This window comes from Stenella coeruleoalba (assembly GCF_951394435.1).
Source record: "Stenella coeruleoalba genome assembly, chromosome: 10".
NCBI classification, from domain to species: domain Eukaryota; kingdom Metazoa; phylum Chordata; class Mammalia; order Artiodactyla; family Delphinidae; genus Stenella; species Stenella coeruleoalba.
In genome coordinates, this window is record NC_137156.1 from 10,913,341 (window position 1) to 10,930,469 (window position 17,129).

Genomic DNA, 17,129 nt, shown 5'->3' on the forward strand with positions numbered 1-17,129 from the left:
TGCACTGAGATACCTGGTACCATCTCCAAGTAGGTGTGACTTTTAGTTCAGTGACTCACCCTCAGTTTGTACTCAGAAATCATTGATGAAGCCAAAAACAGAACTCAGAATCTGGGTTCAATTTCTAGTCAATACTTCCTCTTGCTGGGATGCCAGCCCTCCGCAAGCACCTTTGCCAAGAGAGAACAAGATTATCAGAGAAACCCAAGTGCTCTGGTAGTTTTTAAACAGCCAGCTCTTGCTTCCTCTCCAAATATACTTTGCTCTCATACTTGCAATTTCAAAGTAGCTAAACACAGAGGCCTCCCTCCCTCCCTCCCTTCCTTCTTTTTAATCCAGTCACCTCCAGTATCAGGCTGGGGATTGGGCAAGGGAGGAAGGAAAGAAAAAATAATTTTCCCTCTGCCCTTCTGAGCTCTTAGCTGGGGCCTCTGTAATAAAAGACAGATTAACAAGAGAAAAACAAACAGAAGTTTATGAGCTTGGGTACCTCATGTATACATGGGAGATACCAGGGGAAAATGAGTAACTCAAAGGGGTGGCTTAGAATTCAGGCTTAAATATCATCTTAATAGGGAAAGGGGAGGGCAGATGCAGGGCTCCTAGGGGAGAGTAAATGATGTTTAGGAGAGATGGATGGGCTCTTAGAAGAATAAGTGGGAGGGGATGACCATTTGTGACAAAGTTTGTCTGGGTGTGGTGTCAACTTCTACTCTTCCCTCCTGGGATAAGAGTCAATTTTTCCTGGCTGATCAAACTCCCAGGGAAGGGAGGGGAGGGGAGGGGAGGGGAGGGGAGGGGACTCAAGTGATGGAGTTCCTTTTGGAGGATCTGTCTTTAGGCAAATAAGGGGAGTTGAGAGAAAGCCTCTCCCAGAATCTGCTGTTTTTCAAGTGCCGACAGCTCTCAACAGTCAATGTGCCGGGGTGGCATGTCCTGAGCCCCTGCAGTCATATTTTGGGGTGGCATATTCTGCTACCCTTCAAAAGAAAAGAAAAAAAATGTGCTGACTTCTTTATCGCATGTGTGTGTGTTGGGGGCACAAAAGTGGCAGGAGGTGGGGATAGAAGAAGGAGCACAGGCTCATCTGGTGCTAAAATAATCAATTGTAATTTGAGAAGAGTCTGAAATATGGCTGGCACGGCATTGTTTTTGTTTGCTTAAGAAGACGCCGAAGAGGAGGAAAAAGTTTTTCGGGAGCCTCTTAGGGTGCCTGATTGGGTGTGAACCTTAAATCAACAAAGACAGATGAACCGGAGATATGTACACACACGTATTGAGTATAAGGTTTATACGACACAGGAGCTTCATAAGGAAATGAAGACCTGAAGAAAGTGAGATCTGGGTGTTTCGATGCCAGGTTTGATGAAGAGCACAGACATGGAAGAATACCTAGGACAACAGGTATGAGGTCAGAGTAGTAAACTGGGGGACGCTTAGCCAGGCCTGTGCATCCCAATTCTTCTTCGCATCCCTTTTTCTTTGGAGATAAGGATGTTCCTCTCATCCTGGTCTAGGGAGGGCACCTCTCACAGGAGGGCTTTATGACCTGTTTCAGGAAAGAAAATCAGAGGAAAGGTCAGTGTGACCTTCCTGCAACTGCCGTTTTCTCAAACTCCTTTAGCTTAAAATATTTAACATGCCAGGTGTTGTATTTTGAGATAGCGTGTCCTGAACTCCATCCACACCCTTACTCAACCGATGATTAAGAGACCTCAAGACTCTGCTTTCTCTGACCACAGCCTCCTGAATTATCAAGGCGAGAACCATGGCGGGGATCGACTTTACATCTGCAAATACTGTTATTCCACAAGGTCAAGGCCAGCACTGCTTTCTAACAGCTGTTAGGCCCTCAGCTACATTTCCTCACGCTTTGCCTTGGCCCGTAGCCTAAAAAATGTTAGGAGTAGCATTGTCCTTTCTCCCCATCCCATCCCCTCCTTCTCTCCACAGTTCCCCTCCCTGCAGAAAGGAAACTCCTCTGTTTCGCTCAGAAGTTTCTCAAAAGCTACAATGCAAATCACCCTAATCTTTTGCTAGATGAACAATGATGAGTCTAACCTCCTAATTAACATTGTTAAAACCTGCTAACAAAGGACATTTAACAATATCTTAATTAGGAAGGATTTCCAATTTGTGATATGGAGCATGTTAAACAAACAGGGCACAAGTCTCTTTTCGTTCCCGGGCTCGGCAGCCAGAGAGATTACATGATATGACGCAGCATGCTCTGCATTTGCCACTTATCATTCTATATCCTTTACACATTTGCGCTATATAATTAGTGTCGTGGCTAATTTTACCTGTGTTATTGTTTGCACTGTAATTTGGAGAGAATAGAGTGGGTGATGCCGGGTGATGGAAATTGGGGCAGGTGTCTGGTTCTCCCTTGGAATAACTGCGGCTTCAAACGCCTGCTGGAAAAGACCTCGGCTAACAAACAGAGCAAACCTGGGGGGCCTCCAGGCGCAGATAATGGTGTACAAGGTGAAGGACCTTTTTGAGTCATTCCAAATAAGTATGTGGATGGCTAACCATCTTAGTCTCCCCTCCTCTTCCAAGCTCTTACAGCTTACTTTAAAAGCTCCTATTATCTATCATTTAATTATTAAAAAGTGTCTACTCTGTTTTCATAAATTATCTATGTGTTAGAGATGTTGGCGTATGAGGGAGAGAGTCATGGAGATAAGGGAGGTTCCAAAGCCAATTATCCCAGCTGGGAAGATTTTAGAATACAGTGGGACCCTTGAATTATTCTGTACTAGATCTTTAAGGATGTGTGTGTGTGTGTGTGTGTGTATGTGTGTGTATGTGTGTGTGTGTATGTATGTATGTGTGTGTATATGTGTGTGTGTGTGTGTGTGTGTGTGTGTGTGTATGTGTGTGGTTAGAGCGGATGGGGGCTGGCGGTGGGGAGGAGGAAGGGTTAATAGTTCCTCTAATAAGTCCTGTTTTATTATCTCATCTATTTGCAAGGACATCCTTACTGTTGGATCCTTTTCCGGGTGTCTTAACTTCTTTATCTTGAAGACAGGAGAAATGCTTGGAAGATATTACCAACACCAAATGTTATCTGGAATTACCGTTTATATAAACTACATCATCTAAAGTAAATGAGAAAACATAAGAAAAAGGCTTAATAGCATGTCTGGCACATAGTTAATATTCAATAAATTGTAGCTGCAATAAACTATGTCATATTATAAAGCTGTATATACTATACGATGGCATCTTGGGTGCATTACAAGTCGATGGCGCTATATACCGTACATACTATATTTCATATAGTATGTAATCTAATCAAATGTTCAGAGGCTATTTCTAGACTCTGGTCTAAGTCCCTGAATGGTCTCTTCTATGAAGACATCAGGCAATAGACCAGAGGTGCAACTTCCTACTCCCAACTTGCCAGGAACAACCTCCAAAGATTATCCAATAAGATAGAAAACAAAATAAAATGGAGGGAAAAAAACTTTACAGTTAAATAACTGTGGTCCGAGCCCGTATTGAAAAGTTGCTGACCTTGAATTGGCATCTGTTCCTTCTCTCCCCTCCTTACATTCCCCCCTCCCAGAAAAAACCAAAACCAAACCAAACCAAAACAAAACAAAATCCCCAAAAGCCCCTAGTGCATGCCATGCTTACACCCTTACCTAGGGAAGGGAGGGCTGTACTGACAATGGTGCTGTAAGAGCGGTTCCCGGTAGAGATAAGAAGCATGGTGAATGTGCCTTCTCTTACAAAGCTTCCTCATAAAAATTTTTGTTTAAAGAAAAATACTACTCCTAGCATCATCCTCTCCATCCCCATCTCTGCAACTTCTACACACACACACACACACACACACACACACACACACACACACACAAATGTAAGGGAGAAAAAAAATCCTTTTCTCTATCCTTTAGGTTCTGTGATTAGGGGCCTGCAAATTAACTTGACAAAAGACAGATTAGCAAGGGAAAAGACAGATTTTGATTCACAAACATACAAGAGAGTTCACAGAAAACATGTGATTCAAAGGAGGTGTTTAGAATTTGGGGCTTATGTGCCATTTTTATAGGGAAAGGAGAAGGGAAAAGGGCACTTATGAGAAAACAAATGACTTTTAGGAGAAATAAGCAGGCCCTTAGGAGAATAGATGGGAGATATTATAGTTTTATGACAATGCCTGTCTGGGTGTGGTGCTGACCAGAAGGTCTCTGAGAAGAGGAGGTAAGAGTGGCTCCCAGGGAGGGAATATAACAATTCAGTTATCTGCAGAGGCTCTGTGTTTTGGCAGAGAAGGGATTTCAAATGCCTTTAGCTCAAAATAATTCTTATGCCAAAGTGGCATATTTGGGGTGACATGTACTCTTCAATGACACACACCAAAGTGGCCTAATATACTACTATTGGGACATATATAGGTAATGTTAACACTTAAGAGTTGGAAGACACCTTAGAAATCACCCCCTGCCTTGTTTTATAAATTAAGAGAAGGGAGGCTCCCAGAGGGAAAGAAACTGCCTCAGATTTCCTTATGTTCAAGGGGAGACAAGGATGAAACCCCTGGAGCCCAAAGATCCCCAGGGTCTGCTGTCCCTGAAGGCAACAGCTAAACACAGTTCTCATTTCAAAGAGAGACTGGAAAAAAAAAGACACAGGAAGAAGGAGAAAGACCTCTTGTTCATCAAGCTTCGGTCGGTTTCTGCTCATTTCTGAAAGGGTGGAAAAACTAAGATGAAAGCAGTTCTCCTGTAGAGGGTGAGGGAGAAAAGGGGTGAGAAGAAAAAAAGAGCTAATTTAAATTGACATGCTCTCGTGATTGCTTGCAAAAACAATCACTTTTTGATGATACAGCAGCATTATCCGGAGAAGTAATTTATAGACACCATTTCAAAGCGGGGGGGGGGGGGGAGGGGGGGTTGGGGAGTGGAGATCTTACAAAACCTAACAGCACAGAAATGCACGACGCAGTATTGCTTAGGAGAAAAAGAAATAAAACAGTAAACTTCTCCTGCACTTCCTATGTTGAAAAGGTTTGACTGTAAATCCTGATTTTGACATTCATCCCAGATCCATTTTAGAGGCAGCCCACAGACTCAACAGGGCGAGGGAAAACCCTAAATCATAATTACCTCGTAAAGGCCAAGCCTGTTTCTCTGAATGCTTGAGAACTGCTGTAGCTTCTCAAAATATCATAAATCTGTTGTGTTCTCTCCTGTTTTACTTAACAGCCAATTAATGTTACTGTTTAAAAGAATTAAAGCCATGGCTTGGAAGAGGGCGCGTGTTGGGGGAAAATAGAGGTCTTTAAACTTTGACTAGCGCCCAGATACTGTTTGCAAATGGGCCCTCATTATGGAGCAGCTCATTAAAAGACTCGGCCGCGGAAAAATCCTGCCACGGTGCACATCCACTGATGTGATCTTGTTCTTATTAGCATACTGGAAAGGAAAACATTTTTCAACACAATCTTGAGTCGGTTTTAATATCCTACAGGGTGACATCGGACGTGATGGTAGGAGGCCTTGCTCCTCTCTTGCAAGTCCTCCTGCGAGAGAAGCTTTGGGCCACCCACACGGCCAGCGTAATTAGGGGGAGCGGTAGGATGGATCAGAACAAGGCAGGCACACAGCCCCAAAGGGTCCTGATGCCATCAGTAACTCTGGACCCCAACACAGTCTATGACTACGCCACACGTTTCCAGATAAAGACAATAAAATCCTTGTTTGTTCTCCGAGGTCTCACTAAGTCATTCCATCAGTTGTCACCCTAAATTCTCAGCAAATACTGAGACAGCTGGCTGTGGGCACTCCTGGGCACTGCACGAAAACCAGCATGAGCAGATGCTGAGTTGGGAGCATTCAGATTCCCAAACTTATCTCCCACTTAGCTCCTTATCGGGAAAATGAAGATACCAGTAACCGCCTATGACCTGTGTGGCAAAAATATTCTAAAACGACTTAGACGATTACTTTTGTCAAAAGAGTCCTGAACCGAAGCAAAGGAAAAGCGAGATGACACGGACACCCAGGAGATGGCCAAGAAGCAGGTGACCGTTTGAAACTGGGACGCAAGGAGAGAATGCAGCTGGATTTAAGCAGAGTTGGAAGAGCATGTGCTTAGGAGCCAGACTGCCTTGGCTTAGATCTCATCTCGGCCCCATATATATGGCAGGAGGCAAGTTACTTAACTTCCCTGAGCCTCAATTTTCCCATCTGTAAAGTGGAGATAAAGTGGAGTCTCACATGTGAGATAAGACGGAACAATTGAAGTAAAATATCACATATATCAAAATTTTTTCTTGACAGTATGCTCCAAAATGCACCTATATGGTTTCTCTTCCAAAGTCATCTCCCAAATCATCTCTCACTGGGTCTCACACAGCTAGATTTTCCTCCAACAGTGGAACAGATAAAATCCTGGCCTCAGTTTATGAGCCATTTTGGAAGAAAAAAACTGTATTGCAAATTTAGGCACTGAAATCAGTCTTGGTGCTCCGAGATGCTAAACACCACTGGAGGCACCCTGGTAAGAGAGAGAGTTTGAGGAAACACACATCTTCTGGGCACTCTGGTGCCTGAGTTCACGGAGTGAAAGTGGGAGCAAAATCACTTGCACCAATTATATTAAATGCAATCTCTCTCTCTTCCCACTCCACCACCACCTTCTTCTCTGGGAAGTACACACAGTTTAATTTCTCTAGGTTGAATAAATCAAATACATGCATCATATAACTCCACTGTAATTACAGACACACCTCACATGATTGTTGTGAAAGAAAACAAAAAAGTGAGAGGGTTAGTGCTTGTCAAGGGTACAGCATGAGACTTGGTATGTGTTCAGTCAATACTGAGTACTGCTTTCCTCCCTCACATTTGTAGAAGCCCCATTATGACTATTTTCAAAGAGAATCAGACAAGTCACATTGCATGGAAACCCTACCCTCATCAATATCTTTATCCTTGAATGACCTTGAAGGTGACTGCTATAGACTGAATATTTGTGTCCCCCTAAAATTCACGTTGAAATCCTAACCCCCCAATGTGTTGGTATTAGGAGGTGGTATTTTTGGGAGATGATTAGGTTATGAGGGTGGAGCCCACATGAATGGGATTAGTGCCCTTATAAAAGAGACCCCAGAGAGCAACCTCACCTCTTGCATCATGTGAGGACACAGAGATAAGACAGCTGTCTATGAACTGGGAAGTGGGTTCTCATCAGACAGCAAATGTGCTGGCATGATGATCTTGGACTTCCCAATCTCCAGAACTGTGAGAAATAAATGTCTGTTGTTTATAAGCTCTTCAGTCTACGGTAGTTTGTTACAGCAGCCTGAATGGGTTAAGACAGTGACAAGAAGATAAAAAGGAGGGAGGAAAGGAAGGAAGAAGGGAGACAATGAAGAATATCTATGTCAGTGGAAAGAGTTTCAGTAATGATGATATGGAAGGCTGGTGTAGCTGGGGAGATGTTACAGCTTGATTCTATGTGTATTATCAGTTACTCTTTTTTCCAAAATTACATTTCTTACATATCTACCTCCCCAAGCAACGACCATTATCATTTGAATATATATTTCTTTCCATGCTGTATTCTGGGCATAGATAGTTTTGTCACAATTTCTCACCTTATATATATATAACTTTTATTAAGAATAAGGCCACTTCTACATTGCTGTGATCAGAGTTAGAACTTTAAATTTGGGACTTCAAACAAAATTTTACAAAGGAACTGCTGTTTTCCCTTTTCTCCTTTCTTTCCTTCCCCTTCCTTCCTTCCTTCCTTTCTTTCTTTCCTTTTCTTTCCTTTTCTTTCCTTCTTTCTTTTTCTTTCTTTCACTTTTTAACCTCACTCTATTTCCTCCAGCTCATTATAGTTAATATTAGTGAATTACTTATTGATCATTTCTCTTGCCATGGCCTTATACTAGGCCTTTGCATGTGTAATTTAAAAAATCAAGGATTATTCAGAGGCTCTTCCCCTTTCCACCTGTACAAAAGGCTTCTGTGCTGTTTTCTAGTTCTTTGTTTGCAGAGTCAGGTTGTAGGGCAGAACTGAAAGTAACCAAGATTGGCTGGAGTGATGCATGTCGGAAATGACAGTGTTTCTGGTGGAACAGAATTCAGTAAGGAGGTGAGAAGAGGAGTCAGGTGGAGTGCGGGGCCTGGGCTGAGCAGTAATGTGGACTTGAGATATTCGAGGAGTTTGGAAGAAGAGAGGAGAGATATGGAGTGGGAGTGGGTGACAGTTACTGGGACAGCATATGGGAGAGTAAGGTTCTAAGGACATTTGCAGCGCACTAGAGATGAAATCCCATTTGAAGGGAGTAAAGTTTCAGTCAGCCTTTACATAAGTTTTAGTCACCACCATTCTTCCTTATTTTAGTAGCTTACTTTAAAAAAATTTCTTGTTAACTATTATAATTGTTTCGTTCAAGCAGCATGATTTCCACGCCATCTTGTTGATCTTTTCTCTCTCTTCCATTTCACGTTAATGACCAGTGAAGTAATTGCTCAGGTCAGTCCTTGAAATACCAGTTTTTAAAAATCCATAGAAAATTGCTGCAATTAACCAGACCCTCCAAATTGAGCAGTATACAAAATGACTCTCATGCCCTATCCATAGGCCAAAGTTGGAGAACATCTAGATGCTTTCCAAAGACTTTCCCAAGTAAATCGGTAAAAGCTGTCATCTTCTTAGCCTGAGTAATAACTGGGGCACAGCTGCTCTCAACAGCAGACTCGTGACAGCAAATCAAAGTAGGCTGATTCAACAACTTACACTCAAAGGGGCCTGCACTGCCTCCTGGGTGTCTCATACTTCCAGAGGCGTGAAGACAGAGCCATGTCTACAACCTCGAAGACTCATGTGAAATACGGAATCCTGGAAGGGACATGTGGGACCAGGGCCACAGGCAGAGAAATGGGGCTTGGCTGCAGATTAAACAGCCGGTCTGCGGAGACCTGAGTCACCACCAGACATTGCAAATTATTAATACCCACTCCCGCTAAATCCTTGGAATTTGCAAGAGAGTGCCTCACCATCTGAAGCTGAGTTTTCCAGCTTACAGCTTCGCCCAGACTGAGAAAGGCAGGAACGAGAGAATTAGTCAGGGTCTGTCCTTGGAAGACAAGAGTCTCAGCTGCTCATTTCCTCCTTCCTGAAAGTGAAAGGGGCACTTGACACCAAATCATCCAAGAATCTCAGGGCATCAGGCAAGCTAGTCAGTTGGAGGTTTATTGTTGAGTTGGCTTTTGGTTGCTTTCATAATTAACAACTTGCAAATACACCTTTCTGAAATCTTGGATTTCACTTTCTAATTATGCTGATGACTTGGGGTTAACTGAACAAAAAGCTTTCGTCAGTCACAAATAATCCTTTCATTCCATAGGATTCCAATACATCTTCTGGGTCCATTAAAATTGAAGTGAACAATCACTATTTCTGAATTTTTTTTTTTTTTCCATTACAAATATCTACCATCACTGGGCCCTGGGGCTGCAAGGTTAGATATAGATACAATATAGCGACATGACATCTGGAGTCTGAAAACAAGGGAACTTGAAAGATGCACCATCTGACAGTCCATGGTGTCCTGTTCTCTGGAAGTGGGCACTGCCGAGGTACTAAGGGTTAGGCTAGCAATTCCTGTAAGTACCATCTCTGTCTCTTTTCATGTGAGCATATGTTTTATGACAGCCCCCTCTGGGAAGATGTGCCTGCGTCCGGCTCCCAGCTGTGTGTGTCCCATTCTACCAGCTTCAAATGCCTTCTCTGGTAAGAAAGGGAAAATGGTGACACAGGGAGGGATGTGTGATAGTCACTTGTGTCCAGAACTCGATCATGTTTCAGAAGTTTATGACAGCGTATTAAGAAATGAGGACATTAGATGCAACCTAAGTTTCTAAGAAAGGGTTTTGCCTTATTTCCAACGCTCATCTGTAAACTTCAGCCACGGCACCAGCAGGCAGCTGGGAATCTCTAATTGACAGCAGGAGGGGCAGGGTAGGGTACAAAGGGCACTCAGAGCTGGTTACGGAGGCAGCGTGCAGGGTGGGTGGGCACTCCAAGTAACCGTCTTAGTGTACAGGTGGTGCCTTGGCCTCCCGCTTCCTACCCCTACACCTCCTGGATGAATTGCCTTTAGCCTCCACCATATGGTGATACTTGATATTTTCTGAAATAATAACAGAGACCATGAGTCATCCAGCTATCATTTCTTCCCTGGAATGATCACTAAACGCGCACTACCTCTGATCCTTATAGCTCTGCATGGCCTGGAGAACCTCAAAGCTACTCTTCAGACTCTATACCACCTTGAAGCTCCCATGGTCTTTCTAAAGGTTCACTCTTACTCTGTCCTCCTTGTGGATGAGAAGAGGAGCGCAGTTCAGTTAAGAGCTACTTTATGCCCCAGGAAATGGTTAGCTTCTTTTGCCTTTTCTTCTGCAGAGTGAATAATTCTATTCTCTTTACATTTACTCATGAACTTCTTCGCCAACTTTCTTGTCATCTTTTTTGTCTCCTTCTGTGCTTAGAAAACTGGGCCATTGTTTTTCAAGGCTCTTTCTAAAACACAATGATCTCATTTTGTTGTATATTTCTGATTAGTACAACATGTCTAAGTAGACTTTAATTCAACTGTAGAGTTGAATTGAAAATTGTATTAACTGTGGTCATTTGATACATAACTGTATGAATTTAATCTACATTTTTGCCCCCATAGCTAATATTTTTCTTGCTATAAAATCATAGCTAGAAAAATTAAAACATCTAATAAGCCAGTTCTCAAACCTCTGACCACTAAAACTATGAAACACATGAAGCTGTGTAAAATACCCAGACTTCATTGTTTCAGTGTATATTCCTTCTTTCTCTGCAAGGTGTAATAGGAAAACAAACCAAAACAAAAACATTGGACTCGAGCCCTTAATCCAACACTTTTGTCTTCATGAACTCAGGTGAGTCACTTTACCCCTCTGTGTCCCCATTTCCTCATTTATAAAATAATAGTGTTGGATTATATCAAGTGGGTTTTTCACAGCTCTTTGTTTTGCCACGAAAACCTTTCTTAAAAGAAATCTTTAGGTAGAAGCACAGTGCATAGAACAGATAAAAGCAGAGCTCTCTGGATGAAGCAGGGATGGCGAGACCCCCAACCTCAAGACTCATCCGCTTAGACCCTCCACCTAACTCTCACCCATTCCCACCTCATTTTAACAACGTATGGTTTCATATACAAGCACAGCTTGGGTACCTGTGAGCCTTTACATTCATAGCACATGTCTTGATAGGAATATATGCAACTGTGTGAGATTATGTGTGTTTCTGTTAGTGGACAGAAGAAATCCAAATTTCCCCCATGCACCTTCTGAGACTAGAAGTGAGATCAAAGGTCGCAAGCTCACTGGTCATGAGCCTGACACAGAATGGCAGCCCCGTGCCCACTAGCCCCAAGGATTCCTGGTACCCACCCTCCTGGGAGGGAGAGTAGTCTCATTTGTGCTCTAGGAGATGCAGCTGCCCTTCTGCTGCTACTCCACTGGAAGAGCAGAGGCTTCCTCTGCCCTGGACACCAGAACACCTGCCGGTGGCCATCACATCCACTGCTCCACCAGGCAAGGTTGTCTCTTGCTGGCTGGTGGTTCCACACCATCTATCACTGTTCTGAGGAGCAGGTGGGGCTCTGCGGTTTCTCCAGTGGCCACAGCGCCCCCAGGAGGCTGTGCTACTGCTTGGCCCTCTCTCCTGGGCAGCAGCATCCCCAATGCCGTGAGCACTTACCAGACCAACGCCTCGCGACATGGCGGGAAGCATGCCTTCTTCAGTTTCGAAGCAGTGTCACTCAGGCCTCAAGATTTTATGAATTTCAAGAAACACCTCTTTCAGTTTTTATTTACACGCTTTCCGCATCGCCACCTCTTCACAGGACTCAAGCAGGCGGGTATCGAAGCAGGGGATGCATCTATGGGACAGAGATCACACGATCCTCAGAACTGCCCTCCCCTAGAAGGATGAAGACGTTCTTACTGAGTCAGTCATTATGCCTGGCTTATTTCTCCCTTAATGCTCTCCCAGGAGGCTTCTCAGCCCCTGTGCAGATAACCTTCGGTTCTCCAGATGTGTCCCAGCGTGCTGGAGCCCCAGCTGACCCACCCTGGGCTCTTCCTGAGACCCTTTATGCGCACGTATGTGGATGAATCGGTGTGTGGTTACAGAATAAATCAAGAGCAGCTTGTCGGCAAGATAACCGACAGCGAGGGGGTTGGGATCTTCCCCACAAGTTTTCATTTCGGGAAGCATATGGAAACTCTAAGTGTGATAGGTAGAGATTAACTACTTAATTCCTCAGCTGGAATCAAACTGGGAGGCTTCAGAACAATCAGGCTATGCGTCAGAGGAAGGGGCTTCAGATCTGGGTAGGAAAAGGCTTACTTCTCCAGCAATGACACTGCTTTGGTTTTTGGCAACTGGTGTCAGAAATAACACAAAGAAAGCCTGTGAGTAAGAACTCTGTTTAGATAAGTATTTCCCAAAGAGTGCCGTGCACAACCGCCTGTATTATGAGATTCCCTGGAAGTAAACAAATGTAGGAACAGGTCTGGAGACCTCCACATCCTGTCCTAGAGGGTGTATTTGGCACACTCCAGATGAGAGAAAATGTTGAGTAGAGAAACTTCTAATATATTGACAACGGAAATCTTTTAAAAAAAAATCTAACACATTAATATCCTCAGAAGTAATGTTTTATGGAGTGCATTTTGAGAAAGTTTGCTTAGAACAGGGGTCAGAAAACTTTTTCTATAAAAAATCAAATAGGAAAACCTTTCAGCTTTGTGGCCATACGCTCTGTGGCAATGACTCTGCTGTAGCACGAACGCAGCCGTAGACAGCACGTAAACCAGCCAGCGTGGCCGCGTTCCAAGAAAACTGGTTATGGACACTGAAATTTAAATTTCATGTCATTTTCCTGTGTCACAAAATATTATTTTTCTTTTGGCTTTTTCCAACCACTTAAAAAAGGAAAAAAAAAAATTCTTAGCTTGAGAGGGCTGTACAAAAACAAGTGGTGAGCTGAATTTGACCTCCAGGTTGTAGTTTCCTGACCCAGGGCTTGGAAGCAGCATCAGCTAGGAAAGGAAGTGCACATCTGTGCAGATACCAGACCCAGAGTCCACGGAGCAGAAACCCTGTCTGTGTACCCCCCCGTTCAATCTCCAGTGCTCAGTTTGCCGCCTAGGACTTTGACAAACCGTACGGTACATGCTCGTAAATGTTTTTTGAATGAAGGGATAACCATCGATTCAATTTATCTGTTAGTAGCATGGGCAGAAGTTAGTTTGTACTGGTCCTGATTGCTGGATGTCATCATAAGTGGCAAATAGGAACCCATGACTCTGAGGCATTCAATGCCAGCAAGAATTTCTACTAGAGAAAGGACTTGAGGACACGGGGAGGGGGTAGGGGAAGCTGGGACGACGTGAGAGAGCGGCATGACATATATACACTACCAAACGTAAAATAGATAGCTAGTGGGAAGCAGCCGCATAGCACAGGGACATCAGCTCGGTGCTTTGTGACCACCTAGAGGGGTGGGATAGGGAGGGTGGGAGTGAGGGAGATGCAAGAGATATGGGAACATATGTATATGTATAACTGATACACTTTGTTATAAAGCAGAAACTAACATACCATTGTAAAGCAATTATACTCCAATAAAGATGTTAAAAAAAAAGAATTTCACACTTTTTTGGATAGCCTTTGATTGTAGGTACAGACTGTTGCGGCCGCCTGGGGTACGAGCAGGCTGTCTGGCAGGAGTAAAAATAAATGCATTATAAAAGTTGCCTTGTCTTTGCAAGATAGGAATTTAGAGTCAGTGGCAACATCTGGGTCAGAACATATATCTGTTTCTAGATACTTCTTTTACTTACAGCTGACTTTTTACTTGCTTCCTGGAGAGGCTCTGTTTTGGTGTCCCCATGACATCCATTTGTCTCCATCAGTCTCGCCAGAGTTCACTGCCACAAGCCTGCTTTTTGGGCTTACTCTCAAGTCAGTCTCTTTCTGGGACTGTCTTGTCCTTTGGAAGTTTCCATTGGTAACGTGGAGTCACTGGATGACAAACCTTCTGCCTGGCTGCAGACGCACGTCCTCATTGACACCCTCCCTGATACTCCAGGTCTGTGCAGTACTCCTTCCTCTGAACATATGGATCCCTCTCTCCCTCCCTCCCTCCCTCCCTTCCTTCCTTCCTCCATTCATTCAAAACATGCTTACTGAACAAATGCTCACCCACACACTGCTATGGCCTGGGGGAAAGAAAAACCACCTCCCTTCGAAGAGTTCACAACGTAATGGGAGAGCCAGAGACAACAGACGATGAGAACAACTTCCCTAACGCTGAGAACCTCTCCACCTGCTCCTGGCCACACGCAGCCTGGTATTTTCAGTGCCCTTTTCTGGGGCTGATGCTAGAAGCTCCAGCTGGTTATGGATTCTTGAGGGCAGACGCCATGCCCTTTGTCTTTCTCACCTCAGAAGTGCCTACAGTGACCACTTAGCAGAGTAGACTCTCATCACGTGTCTGCAGACTTTATTTTAAAGGTTTCGACATGGGATGCTTGGTTTCCTCATGACCGAGGTTCACCCAGACGTGTGTGCGCTTGGCGACCAGCGGACCCGATGGTAGAGGGGAGGGGCGGGAAGCTGCAGTGGGATGGGCACCTGTTCTGGGTGGCACAGGAGAGGCAGCAGGGCTGCAGCAAACAGGAGGGCGCAGGAAGGGATTAGCCCACCCTCCCCCTCAGGACCCAGAACAGTGTGTCTGGTGGACCCTTGGCTACTGTGGGCCTCGAAGAACTCACTTTCTAGGTCTAACCCCCATTCCAGGAAGAGGGTCCCTCCAGATCAGATCTTATTGAAGGGGAGGTGGGGACACTTCCGTTTCTATAGGAATTTTCAAAACAACAGGGTAGCTTCAGCAAAATGGCCGAGCCACGCAGTAGGGCCGGACGTCAGACAGCAGCGGCCCTGCCCAGTGCCTGCTCGCAACCCCAGCAGCCATACGACAGCCTGGCCACATAGTCAGCGTAGCTACAGCTGCGACCCCTGCCTCGGTTTCACATGGAGAGGTGGGGTTCTGATGGGAAGGCTTTGGAATTAAGCCTCCATGGGTTTAGTGCCTTTTTCTCTGTTGTCTGGGACAAATGATTTTATCCTTCCGAGCTTCAGCGTTTGCATCTACAGGACGGGGACAATAATATGTTTTGCCGTTGTGAGGACTGCAGGAGAGAGCGTTTGTTAAGAGCCAGGCCCCAGTAAGCACATTACAAATGGTAGCTGGTATCATGACCTTTCTCCCGCAGGGACTGTCTGCAGGGCCACGCTCACTCCTGGCCACTGCCGTTCGTGGGCCCGGGAAGCCCCGTGTTCTGCAGAGTGAATCAGCTTGATTTGCAATGGTGACCCCCTCGGGCGTTCAGGTTTAACTTTCCGTACCTCTATCTACGAAGCACCTTACCGTTCCTCCATCTGTCTCTCGTTTCTATATATGGTGGTTCCAGATTCCAGATGTCTCCTGCCCTTAACGAATACGGGGCTTGTGTTTCTGTTTCTTGTTCTCTGTGCTGTTTCGGAGCAGTTCTGGAAAAAAAGAAGGAGGGCGGAAACATCTTTGCTCTGTCATCTAAAAACCTGGTTATCTTTTCAGATACATCGAAAAGCACAACACGTAAAAGAATATCTTAGAAATCAAAAGTAAAGGCAGATCCTTCCCTCCCACCTCCTCCTTCCACACTCCCCTCCCACCTCCTCCTTCCGTACTCCCCTCCCACCTCCTCCTTCCATACTCCCCTCCCACCTCCTCCTTCCATACTCCCCTCCCACCTCCTCCTTCCGTACTCCCCTCCCACCTCCTCCTTCCATACTCCCCTCCCACCTCCTCCTTCCGTACTCCCCCAAATGCAATAAAGACACAATAGCGCGCTTATTCCGTCTCCCTGCCTCTGCTGCCATCAGCATATTCCTCCTGCGGGTCCCACAGGCCCCGCTCACAGATGAAGCAGTCAAGGCTGCAGCCTGACTGACTTGTAGGGAGGGGGGTGTAATCGGAGGGAGGAGAACATTGCAACAACCCAGCTGCTCTTGCGAGGTTGATTTCCATTTTGGAAAATAGCAGAAGCAATTACCGTGGCTCATTAGAAGGCCTAACACACTGGCTGCAAAACTATATTTGGAAAACCGTATTCACTTAGCTCCAGAGTGGTGAGAGGGTGTGAGAGGGCGGCAGGAAGTGGAAAAGACAGACCAGGGCTGGCCACTGTGGAGACTCGAATCTGCAAACAGGTGATTTGATTGAATTCTGCGAGGAACGAGGCACTGATGGAGCTGGGACACGGGGCCCACCTGGACCTGCGTCTCGATGCTCTGAACCTCGGGAAGCTCCAGCCCTTTAGAAAATTGAGGTTGTTCATGGAGAGGCCCTTCTGCCGAGTGGGAAGTGGGGTGAGATAGAGTCTCTTTCATGTGTCCTTCTGAGAAAGCCCAGCTTCCACCTCGGATGTCCAGGGAGCAGCGGTGGGCTTCTGTGGTCTCCCTTGAATTTGCCGTTCAATTACATCAGGGCTTGTGGGCATTTGGAACAAGTTTTCATTCTTATCTATCTGCTGCTTTCTGACTAGGACGTGTCGACAACACAAGCTGTTAGCTCCTGTCTTGTATTTGCTCATAACTAAAAGGAAGGTTCTGGGATGGGAAGGACATACTTTGGGCAAGAAAGGCATGGTTCAAGAAGTTTGTGGGGTAGGACTCTACCCCAGATAGAACTTGAAAAAAAATCACCTCTGCTCTCTACTGTTGGATGAGGGCAACTGGAGCCCTTCATCCCAGTAATACTTCTTAGATAAGTTATGTGATGGAGCTATTTAATTTGTACTTAAATAATCCTCAATGTTGGTATGGTTCTTTATATTTTACAAGATACTTTCTTTATATTTTACCAGGGCTGTCAAGGGCTGCTTCCTACTAAAAAGTAGGGGGGAGTCCCCGCCAGCAAGCATGGTGGGGGGAATGGTCTCCATGTAGTGTTTGTATTGATAGGCAACAGACAGGATCCAGGCACCTGGGGAGATTCCACAGTC

General features: G+C 45.0%; 2 long non-coding RNA genes across 2 annotated transcripts in view; one reads left to right on the top strand and one right to left on the bottom strand.

The window, feature by feature from the left end:
* LOC307193302 overlaps positions 1–17,129 on the top strand; it is a 174,093-nt gene that overhangs the window by 146,640 nt on the left and 10,324 nt on the right. The window contains exons 4-5 of the long non-coding RNA XR_013830292.1: positions 9,688–9,765; positions 10,872–10,949. This is a non-coding gene — a long non-coding RNA (uncharacterized lncRNA). The remainder of the gene's footprint in view (positions 1–9,687; positions 9,766–10,871; positions 10,950–17,129) is intronic.
* Positions 1–17,129, bottom strand: part of LOC307193301 — a 386,923-nt gene that overhangs the window by 3,276 nt on the left and 366,518 nt on the right. The window contains exons 5-8 of the long non-coding RNA XR_013830291.1: positions 15,512–15,633; positions 11,773–11,953; positions 1,393–1,549; positions 60–170 (exon numbers count right to left, since the gene is read on the bottom strand). This is a non-coding gene — a long non-coding RNA (uncharacterized lncRNA). The remainder of the gene's footprint in view (positions 1–59; positions 171–1,392; positions 1,550–11,772; positions 11,954–15,511; positions 15,634–17,129) is intronic.